Source organism: Nematostella vectensis, chromosome 1 (genome assembly GCF_932526225.1).
Source record: "Nematostella vectensis chromosome 1, jaNemVect1.1, whole genome shotgun sequence".
Classification (NCBI taxonomy): domain Eukaryota; kingdom Metazoa; phylum Cnidaria; class Anthozoa; order Actiniaria; family Edwardsiidae; genus Nematostella; species Nematostella vectensis.
Genome location: NC_064034.1, coordinates 14,327,075 through 14,338,848, shown reverse-complemented (window position 1 = coordinate 14,338,848; position 11,774 = coordinate 14,327,075). Strand labels below are relative to the sequence as shown.

Here is an 11,774-nt window from a genome sequence, read left to right as displayed (position 1 = left end):
TTTCCAAAATCGTGAAGGATTTTGAAAATCGTGAACGATTTCGAAATCGTGAAAATTTTGGATCAGTTCACCGTCCTGGGCCATCGTGAACTATTCCAAAAATCCTTCACGATTTTCAAAATCCTTCACGATTTTGGAAATCCTTAACGATTTCAAAATCGTTCACGATTTTAAAAATCCTTCACGATTTTGGAAATCCTTCACGATTTTGAAAATCCTTCACGATTTTGAAAATCCTTCACGATTTTTGAAATCGTTCACGATTTTGAAAGTCCTCCACGATTTTGTAAATCCTTCACGATTGAAAAAGGGGAAAAAAAGAAGAAAATGTTGAATTTATGATCGCGTGAAACTTCAAATAATACGCTTTTCTATACGATGCCTATGACTACGCAACCCCTATCTGCCAATCCTGGGAACGTGCCTGCTATTAATCCCGTTTAGACATCGGCGATCTCTTTTCGCCCTCCCACACACGAAATGAAAAATAAATAGGAGTTTGAGTAAAAAGAGGGACCATAAATATGTGTAAGAACAGAACGCTATAAGTTCTTTAACAGATGCCTCAGTCTTAAATTTTGTAAAAACGTAATCAGTACAATAGATTATTAATAATGTTGTGCGCGGGTTTGTTTATCAATACTTCTACACAAAAGTACTTCACAATTTATTGAAAAAAGGAGAGATGTTGCTTTTCGTAGTATGGCAGAGTCGATTTCCAGTTTTTGGTGTATTTTAGGAATAAAGAGATTCAATTTGAGTATACGAAGGCAGAATTGCAGTTGAAAGTAAGTTTATAGTAGCGCGCGAATCTAGAGAGAGAAAAAAGGGAGAGTTATTTGACTAATTTTTAATCCCTTGCCCAAACTCCACTATAAAATGTGTAAACTGAAAAAGAAAAACATTTAATTAGAAAATACTTTGGACCCGAAATTAATTTATTTTGCAAACCGGCTTTTACGCGAGGGTGCTCAACGGGCGCGACACCGCCCGTGAGAAAATTTGGATAGAAAGACAAAATGTACCTAACTATTAGTCCGGCGGATATGTGCAGTTTTTACCTTGAATTGCGCATTTTTTGCTAAAGTTACCAATTTTACAAGATAGGATATAGAGCCAAACTCAATTCGGCATTAATTTCTGATTTAATAATGAATATTGATTTGGCCGCCATTTTGAACCGGTTGTACAACTTTTATACTAATGTAAATATATATTAATTACCATTACCATTTAACCCAGAAGAAAAAAAAACTAATTTCAATCAGTAAACTTATATAAGCATAAATAAAATTTGGGAACAAAAAGGGTTGATTATACTACAATGATAAAGAATACTTTTACTAACAACTAAGAAGAACTTTTGGAGGGGTATCAACACGAAACGTTACAAGAAATTGCGTATATTAACAAAAAACGACATACTGTACATAATAGAAGAACTTTTTCGAGAATCGATACGTGTTCATCTCCTGCTTACTTTTCTTCCTTTCACAACCTGTCTTGTTAATTCTTACCCACACATGTATGCTGACGATACTCATCTGAATCAAGATCTCGCTAACGTCAGTGATTGGCTTAAAGCAAACAAACTGACCCTTAATAAATCTAAAACTGAATTCATGCTGGTCGGCTCGCGCCAAAGACTAAGTACCTTTGAGAACTCTCCTCGTTTAGTTCTCGATAATTCCCTAATTAAGGAAGTCCCTAATACAAAATCTCTAGGAGTCTGCATCGATCAACACCTCTCCTGGAACGCGCACATTACTAATATTTCCCAAAAAATTGCTTCTGGAATCGGCGCAATCAAGAGATGTCGCCCATTTGTTCCACTCGAAACACTAAGGTACGCTTTTAACGCAATCGTTCAACCCCATTTTGATTACTGCGATGTAGTATGGGGAAATTGTAATAGTACCCTTGCCACAAAACTCCAGAAGCTCCAAAACCGTGCCGCGCGGATTCTGACTTTTAACAGTTTCGATGCCGACGCTCACCCGCTCATCGAGAGCCTAGGCTGGTCGAAGCTGGTTGATCGACGCAGGGCTCATATGGCTACTATGGTGTACAAATCTCTTAACGGCCTAGCCCCGGATTACCTTCAATCTAAATTCGAACACCATGTAAGCCACTACCAAATAAGAGATTCTGTAACAGTTTCCATTATAGTGGTGGAGTTTTGTGGAACAGCCTTCCTCTATACCTACGTCAAGCAGAATCTCTTAACAGCTTTAAGTCCGGCTGTGGGAATTTCTTTTTATAATAACACGGCATTCATGGAAAGCAGGCAATCATTTTAATATCATAGTTTATATAGTGTATATAAAGTGTTTTTAAGCCCTGATTGTTTTTACCGTGTATAAAATAAAGTTACAAGTTACAAGTTACCGCAATGTGTGCTTTGCTTTCTTCAAAATGTAATTTTATTAAATTTTGAGAGTTTTTTCCCGTCGTTGATTTAAAACCTTTTTCATAAAAATGGTTTTGTCTGCAACGACGGTCAACGAAAACTTTTTAGAGTCCGCTTCACTTTTTGGTTTATCGTTTTAATTACTCTGGTACAACAAGTGGCTTGATCCAAAAGAGGCAATAGCGGTCAAAAATAATCTTCGACGTTCAAGGTAAAAGTACACTGATTTAGAATAATATAATATAAATATGAGTATGGAAAACTATATTTAGATGACTAGATTACCTATACATATCAATGTTTTTTGCAACAAATAACATACTAGCTTGTACTACAAGCTAGTATGTAGAAGTCCCTCCTGTAGTACACAAGTGATTGACGTAAGGTCCAGTGTTCCATATCAGCTTCTCCAACTAAACTACCGGACCTCCTTAGGCAGTACTTGTGCGGATTCGGGTATCACTAGCTCGTGTACTCAGTTGGGCCAGGGAGAGAGGCGCTCATTGGACATAGAAGATGAACGGATAAAAAGAACCGTCGTGTGGTGTGTGGATTTCAATGTGAGATAGATAAAAAAGAGGGGGGGGGGGTGCTCATAGGGAAGGGTGAACTTATTTCAATATGCGAGATCGAAGAGAGGCGCTTATCTGAAGTAGGGCGTCTTTACCAGTCATTACGGTACTTATAAATAGCTAGACAAACCCGCTGATTATTGAGTCGCCACATCACATGACTATGGAATGCTATTTCAACAAAGACAACTTATACAAATTACAAGCCCTTTATTTCATTATTATTATTTAATTTTTTGCTTGGGGGGTGGGGGATGGGGGGGGAGGCGTCATACTTTGCGCCACCATTTTTACCTCGACCATGACCTCGAAATAGAGAAGGGGAGGTGTAACAGTTCATGAACGGACATGCCAATTATATCCGGACATGGTAGAGGACGAGTTCCACTTTGTCGTGCAGTAAATATGCGCAGTTAAGAACAAACTTTTTCGAAAAATCTAGCAGATCCTGGTGATTTGATTTCGCTAAGAAATAGGAGAGACAGAATTTTGCTCTAAATACTTAACCCTCCAAAGATGATGGGGATGTTGATGAAGACTCTGACTTTATAATTCACTTTCAGCCAAACCTATGTACTAAATTTGTTTACGGAGAAGTGGATAAGTTGCATTGTTTATTACCTAAAAAAATCCAAATTTTACCCCCCCCCCCCTCCCAAACGCGTATGTTCGATGCCGTGTCACTATACCTCCGAACTGAATGAAAAATACATGTTCAAGCTAACAAAGGTGATAGAGTGGTTTTCAAAATCCCGTGCAACAAAATGTAATTGTTAATGTGTAATAGTCAAGCCAGAACAAAAGAGAACAAAAATATTACAGTGTATTAGACTAAGTTCAAACATTGTATTACCCATGAGCAGTATTTTAACAAACTACTTCCTTCTATCTAAATGACTTGTGAAACCATTCGAGTGGGCGTACTTGCCGCATTCCACCGTGCACTGGTGGCTAAGCGAACGGGAAAGCTATATCCGCTATAACAATTTCACACAAATTCGAAAGTCGTGAAGCCGGACTAATACAAAAACGTGAACGATTTCATAATCGTGAAGGATTTCCAAATCGTGAAGGATTTTAAAAATCGTGAACGATTTCGAAATCGTGAAGGATTTTAAAAATCGTGAAGGATTTTGAAAATCGTGAAGGATTTCGAAATCCTTCACGATTTTTAAAATCCTTCACGATGGCCCAGGACGGTGAACTGATCCGGGTTTTTAGAGCAAGATACTTTGTGTAAATGATACTGTAAATCTGTCAAACATTTTTTTATCAACCTGAAGATAATGAGGAAAGGGTAAATGATAGGAGAGTGCTCAATCAAGTTGTTGCACTATTGACTATTTTTATATGCAATTGATAATTATTTGATGTTTTCCCTCTGCACCCTGAATAAATTAAAATAGGTTAGGTTTGAAATTAGACGTTTTCATTTAGCACTAATCAGTAATATCAAGGATTTGTTTTTAATTTGCTTCCCAAGTCAATTTGTTCTCCTCCATTTATTGCATTTAATTTTGTAGTAGCATTAGCATGTGTGGATCCAGCTGCAGGGTTTCAATAAAATAAAATAAAAACAGCAGGCCACCATGCTAAAGGGTGGGTTCACCAATATGTAATGCATGACTGAGGTATATTTTTGTGGATTTTAATTTCCTTGGTGATGGAGTATCACTAGTAAGTGGCACCTGAAGTGTATCTAACTATATCATTCTGTCTTTGGAATGCTGTTTAATCCATTATTTGTTTCTTTGCAAGGGCAAAGCCGGTCAGAATGTAGCTAGTGCTAGTGTAGTAGTTTACATGAATTGAACTTCTATAAAAGGGTTTTTATTAGGGCAAGGTACTTACTTAATAAATTTTCTGTTTAATAAACTTAATAAACTTTCTGTTTATTTGTTTATTTATTCCTCGCTACCCCAAACATAACTCAATGAACATGGTTTGGATTGAAATTAAAGAACTTTCAGTAATTTAGTATTTTCCTCCATTGCATTCATTTTTGAGTAGCTGGTATGGGTGGATCCAAGGTTTCTAAAAACAACTGGCCAAAGGGTGGGTGCACTTATATGTATTAATTTCAACACATTCTTATGAATAATCAGTTGCTGTTACATCCTTAATATATTCTTTACAAGGTCGAAGATTGTTATTATGCTGTTTTGATAAAAAAAAAATATGCATAGTGGAACAAATAAGAATTGACCATTAGGCCCTTGAAAAACATTGTCATCAACTAAGGAACCTTGAACTTTGACAGCCTTTTTTACACCAGGTTTAGTACTTTCATACTGCATATTTGATATTATTGAATGAGTGCTTGCTTGATTCATTTGAAGGGGCCAATACAATTCAAAATTAAATGGCAGTAAAAATTGCTTTTTTATTCTCATTAAAAAAATTCTTTCTATACTGGCTCCGCTTTTAGGCAGTGCTTAAATCTATATATTAGCGGAGCAAGCGCGGCAGCAGGCCGCGCGCGGAGCTACATAGGTATAGAAATATGGTAAGCTGTGCGACTTGGTTTTGTGGTCATCGCGTGGTTACACTGTGGTGTCACAAACCAGCCAGCCAGCCAGTAATACAGCCGCGCAACTCTCAAGCCCCTCTCGGTTCTGACGCTTTAATGTATTTTTAGTTCAAAAGCTTGAAAAAAGTATTTAATGAGAAAATATGCAGATTCAAATGGGCTGAAGTCTTTGAGGAACTGAAGTACGAGCCGATAGTAAAATCTAACCGAGTGTTAGTGAATCCCGCCCGTGGCAGCAGCTAAAAAGAGGACTAAGAAAGGCTCTACACTATACCATTCTGTATTTATTCACGTCTATATTTATGTAAGGAGATCCTGAGAAGAAAGGGCCTTTGGATTGATGTCTGTTTTCAGCTATAAAAATTATTCACTTGTGTCAACAAATTTCTTGCTAGCAGAAAGTCGACAACTTCACAGTTTACAACAAAAGCGAACACAACCACAGGTGACAAACAAAAAGCGACAAAAAAACACTGCCAAGGTGAGTTATAGACGATGATCTGTATTAGGAATATGGCAGTTTTTTTTTTCTTTTATTGTTGTGCTTTTATTGTTGTCCTCGTTTGTCCGTGTTTTTTTTTCATAACCAATCACTCAAACTAAAACAACGTACCAGCTTTAGTTTGACGTCAACAGTTAGTTTCAAATACATTATTTAGTTTGATTCTGCTGCTAAGCTTTTTTTTACTTTGATGTGGCAATACTTTTTACTTTGGTTGTGTTAATTGAGTTATTAATCTTGTATTTAAATGCATTTTTAGTAGAAACTGCTAAGCCCTATTCTGTTGCGTTAAGTTATCTTTCTGCAATGTAATTGTGTAAACATGTTACAGTAGTCATATGGTCTATCCGAAAGCGAAAAAAAAACAGACACTTAAAATATTGCATAAATATTAGTTGTGTAAGTTTTTACTACCTCAAATATTGCACAAATGATAAAGAATAGGATGACTCGCTAACGGTTAGGTTTTATAGCTATTATCGTCTCGACGATGTTTCTAACAACATTTGTGTTGAAAGGTTTGAATCCTAAACAAACAGATTTCATTCCTGAGCAGTATGTCTACTGGGTTGAATCAGAGGTAGAACCGACTCCAAAACCCTTCTGTCGGGATATATTGGAGTGCCTCTCACATGGTAAATGGAAAAAGAAGGCGTGGTGACACCAGTACACAAACGAGATCGAGACATTGCTTTTCGCGAGTTGCGAGATAAACCGGCAAAACTGTCTCGCCTTGATTTACATTGCGGGCCAGAGTACGGTGCAAAAACTGGACCTGCGTATAGATATGACCTTCCATCAGTTTGCGAGCCAGACAGTCCGACTCCTTGCTGTAACGAATAAATAACCGGCCTGTGTGGTAACTGAACGAGCAACTGTAACTGCGAAGGGTGTACTGATTTCAGCGAAGTCATATCCGCCGAGTTGTACGACTGGGTTCCACAGAACGAGGCGTGTGTAGTAAAAAAACTACTCAAGCGAAGAAGCTTGCAGAGTGGTTTACAAAAAAAACTCGACGCTTTCTTCCTAGTCGGAGACTCACAAATGCGGCATTTCAGTAATGCTCTTTTAATCCTTTTTACCAATGATCCAGAGCAGGGAGCTGTATGCCCCAACTCCGATAATTGCCACGGGGAGCGACAGTTCGTCGACAGTGGGAAAGCGATGTGCAATGGAAAGAATGTCGAGAACCAGTCGTACAGCAACTCGTATCGAAAATGGAAAATCTATTGAATTATTTATAGCTTTATATGCAAAGCAAGAACGATGGAATTTCCACCTTTCTTCTGATGTGTTACACTTAAGAATACTTAGTCTTAATCGTCTCTTAGCTCCAGAACCATAATAACTTTTATTTTAAATATGCATACGTATATTCAATTAAATATACAGATTTTTTTGTCTACTGTACTTTTTTTGCACATTTCAAATTTTGCATAATGCAGAGCTCTTTCTCTTAGCTCTTTCTTTTACTTTAAGAAGCCAAGCAATAAATTGCTCAATGGGATAGGCAAGCTCAAAACAACCTATATTTCTCTACAATGAAACCCTAGTGCTCTAAGATCATCTAACAGTAGTTTAAAAAAATCTACCGCATCGCAAATCAAAGTCTCTTCGAGTACTTCACCTTCAAAGTCGGAAAAACGGCCCCCGTCCACACAGATCAGCGAGTCAGCAGAAGACGCTTTCCGACCAAAAGTTGCCTTGGTCGAAAACACTACTATCGGGTATGTTCATGAACTATCCAAACTCAGTAGAAATCGTGGAAATACCATGGTTTATTGTTCGCTTCAACTCCAACCGGCTAAAAAGAACGTGGACGCACTGCTTTATAGCCCTCACAAATGACCTCTTCTTCACGAAAGTCAAGAGGAAAGATCTCCAGTGAAACTCACCTACCACCTCATTCACCTATACACCAGCTAAGGACAAAATTATAGTGAAAGACATGACCGCGATAACCACCCCTCAACAGGATGAATATTCCTTTCAGTATCAAACCCCAACGGAAGTAGAACCGCCAGTTTACAAAGTATTAGATGTTCTCAATACTTCCAGAGAATGGGATGTCGTCACAGTTAAAGGCAAAATCTTTGCTTTCAAAGACAAGCGTATGGTTGGAAGTCCTCGTAAAAGACTTAAACTTCTTGAAGAAGTATTGAACGACGGATCAGGGAGGATTTCAATAGATATTTGGGAGTCTCACATCGACAATGTCAAAACTGGTAAGTATTTCATATTAATGATAATAATAATATTTTATTATTAATATTGCGCCATGCTTAACTGACATTTCTTTTTTAATTTTTCTATAGGCCATGTTTATACATTGTCTTCTGTTCACATTACAGTCTGGAGTGGAAGAAAAAAAAAATAGCCACCACTATGCATACCACTATCCAACTACTAGACGATCAAGCCTTGCGAGAACTACTTACAGATGATAATGATGTCCTGTAAGAACAAACCCACAAGATAACTGAGGTTACCTCCAACTAGAACATTTCCAAATATTTATAATGTGTCCATTTCAACAAAAGCATCATTCAGGCAACATTCACAGATATAATAATCTGTGAACACTGTGGTTTTATGATGAAGAAAGAGGTCCTGCCATCGAAATAAATGTAAAAGAAAATGTTTTTCGGATTCACCAATCTATACTGGAGAAAATCTATTCAGATGTCCACATCATGGATAACATTGCTCTTGCCAGAGAGTTGTTGAACAATCTTAATAATCGTACCATTTTGTACAATCCTTCAAACAACTAAGCCACGTGTCTCATCATATGTCTTTCAGCAATGCAACATTCTCAGAGGAGCCTTCGTGATAAAAAAGGAAAAGGTCAAGACTATTAACAACTGGAGATCTATGTATGGTGAACTAGGGATACTAGACTTTTTTCTACGATCTGGAGGCGATCTTAGAATGGCCAAATTTGGGAATTTGTTTTTAAGTGATGAGCTTCATAAAGTCGATAGAGGTATCCAAGAAGGGGTAGTTTTTCCGACCCTGCCTTGTTAGGCAATGATCACTGTGTGCTACGAATTGTTCAGGAAGTTCGCATCGAATTGACAGACTGCGTAGCAAATGGCCGCATTTGCAAAGAGGAACCTTACAATAAAACAACGTCGCTCCTTGGTCTGGGGATGCCAATATGCTGTAGTGTCGTACTTGACGAGATCTTGTGAGATTTGGTTGATGTGTTTCACAAAAAGGGAATTAGTTACCTAGTGCTTTATGGTACTCTTATAGGCGCAGTGCGAAGCAAGACAATTATTCCTTGGACAAACGATGTTGACATTGGCTTACGTAAAACCGATTTCTATCACTCCACGTTCTTTTCCTCGCTGCAGAAAGATCTCGGTAGGAAATATCTAGTTGGGGAATTCGCGGGTATGTCACAAATGATTCCTGTGTTTAATTCTTCTACTAAGCTCAGCGCCTCCCCGTAGAACAGCGGGTTTTGCGAAATACAGCTAAAGGGGGAATTATTTAGCGACGAGGTGAACAAATCTATTGCAGACATGCTACCGTTAAATACTTCGTGGCAAAGAGCGGGCTACCTTGATTTTTACAAGACAGAGGAAAACTGGTGAAATGGTTCCTCTATTGCTGAGATTAATGGTATGAATATGGTTACGGTGAAAGACCCTCACGGTTTTCTAGCGAATCATTACGGGAAAGATTACATGAATCCTTCTGTGAAAAACGACTCCTCGAAAGGCTTCGAATATTAGAGGGGGGATTCCTGGGGGGTAGGGGATGGTCTTCAGAACTCCCGCGAGTGTTGCGTGACTACGTATGCAGCCATGTTTTATCCATAATGCAGTGCGGGTTACGGCTCACGGATTCTCACGGTGTAACGTTCTTTTCATGAAGGAAGGTGACCGCCTTATAGAGATAGCCAAATATTGTACTTAAGAAAACGATATTTAGAGCATTGGTTCTAATAATGGAAATTGCGCTTTATCATTTTGATTAGAATCATTGAATCTTGATGAAGGCAGTATTGCCAAATCAAAAAATAATACTTGGTGACAGAAAATAATTAACGTTCTTAACATTATAAATTATCATCGATCAGGTTAACCATACTTGATAGAGTGGAAAGCCGGCGAACATTAAAGACGCTAAACAGTAGCGGCTCCTCCTGGATGTTGAACGTGCCCGTCACGTGACACTGACGGTACACAAGGTATCAGTCATAACAACAAAATGGCGGACGCGACTATTGACTAATAATACAGTAAAATCCGCGTGTAAGAACCTAGTAATTAAAGGGGCCAACCATTTGACTTTTGAGGGGGGTGGGGTGGACGTTTTTGGGTGCGCAGGATTTTTTTTCAAAGGATTTGTCGTGCAAGAATTTTTGTCACCGATGCAGGAATTAATTTTCGTCCACCAATTGGTGCAGGATATCATTTTTTTGGCCCTTCGGGACGTGCAGGAATTTTATTTTCAAAATAATCCACCCAACCTCAAAAGTCAAATGGTCGGCTCCTAAGAGCCTATAGGCAGAAATTTTGGATTTTAATAGCCAAACATAAGAACCAATTAAAGCCAAAAAGAGATCCTGAGAGGAAAAGGCCTTGGATTGATGTCTGTTTTCAGCTATAAAAATCATTCACTTGTGTTAACGAGTTTCTTGCTAACAGAAAGATCACGGTTCACAACAAAAAGCGAACACAACCACTAGGCGACAAACATAAAGCGACAAAAAAAAAACACTGCCATGGTGAGTTTTTGACGATGATTTGCATTTTGAATATGACATTTTTTTCATTTATTGTTGTGCTTTTATAATGCTCGTTTGTTCGCTTTTTTCCCAAAACCAATCGCTCAAACAAAAACACCGTACCAGCTTCAGTATATCATTAGTATATTATATCAATGTCATCTATTCTTGTTTTGATTGGCTAAAATACCATCTACTTGAATTCCGATAGGTTTATAATTTTGGCACTTGAATGGCTTTTATTCTACTGACAATCGCCATGAAAATGTTAAATTCGTAAATACTTACTTACAAGTTCAATAAATTCAGGCGTATATTCCTCACGGTAAGTAAGAATTTAACGACAGAAATACGTAGTAGTCTAGCTACTGTATCAATGACACTTAGCTTGTTCGATTTATACATATGTTTTTAGAGTACAGATGTTTACAAGTTTTCATTTTTCCCCAACACTATTCCAGATTGGAACAGCCTTCAGGCACACACCGCTAGTGCCAGTTCATTACTTTCATTTAAGACCTTAGTTTCAAAATAGAGCTGTATAAATTATTATAATGTACTGTTTTAGTCTTATTTATTTATGAATATTAATTTATCTTGGTATAATGCAACTCAGCTTACAGTAACCGAGCATTAAAACTGAGAATTCGTGGTCTAACAAGCAATTTGAGCATAACAACATCCTTTGATATTCTTCGTTCTCTCTTTACTTTATTGACAGCGTTGAGATATTTAATCAAGGCTGACAAATATCATCCTGTCATATATTGCTTAAGAAGACCTTTCTTGTCTTTATATCCTGTGTATTAGTCTTTTTGAAGATACAGCAACTTTTTCAACATTATCATAAATACTTTTTCATCGAAAATAAAAACCAAAAATGCAACCTATATTTTTTTTGCTCAAGCTTATATTGTCTGCATCTTGCATACTATCTAATGTGTTTATTTATTTTTATTCAAATAGTTATGGAAAATTAGTAAGGTTATATGGGATGATAAAAATATTTGTTTGAAAGA

The 11,774-nt window shown here is 37.5% G+C and overlaps 1 pseudogene; it reads left to right on the top strand.

Moving 5' to 3' along the window:
- Nucleotides 1–1,593: 1,593 nt before the first annotated feature.
- Nucleotides 1,594–2,383, top strand: LOC125570242 (annotated as a pseudogene).
- Nucleotides 2,384–11,774: the final 9,391 nt, after the last annotated feature.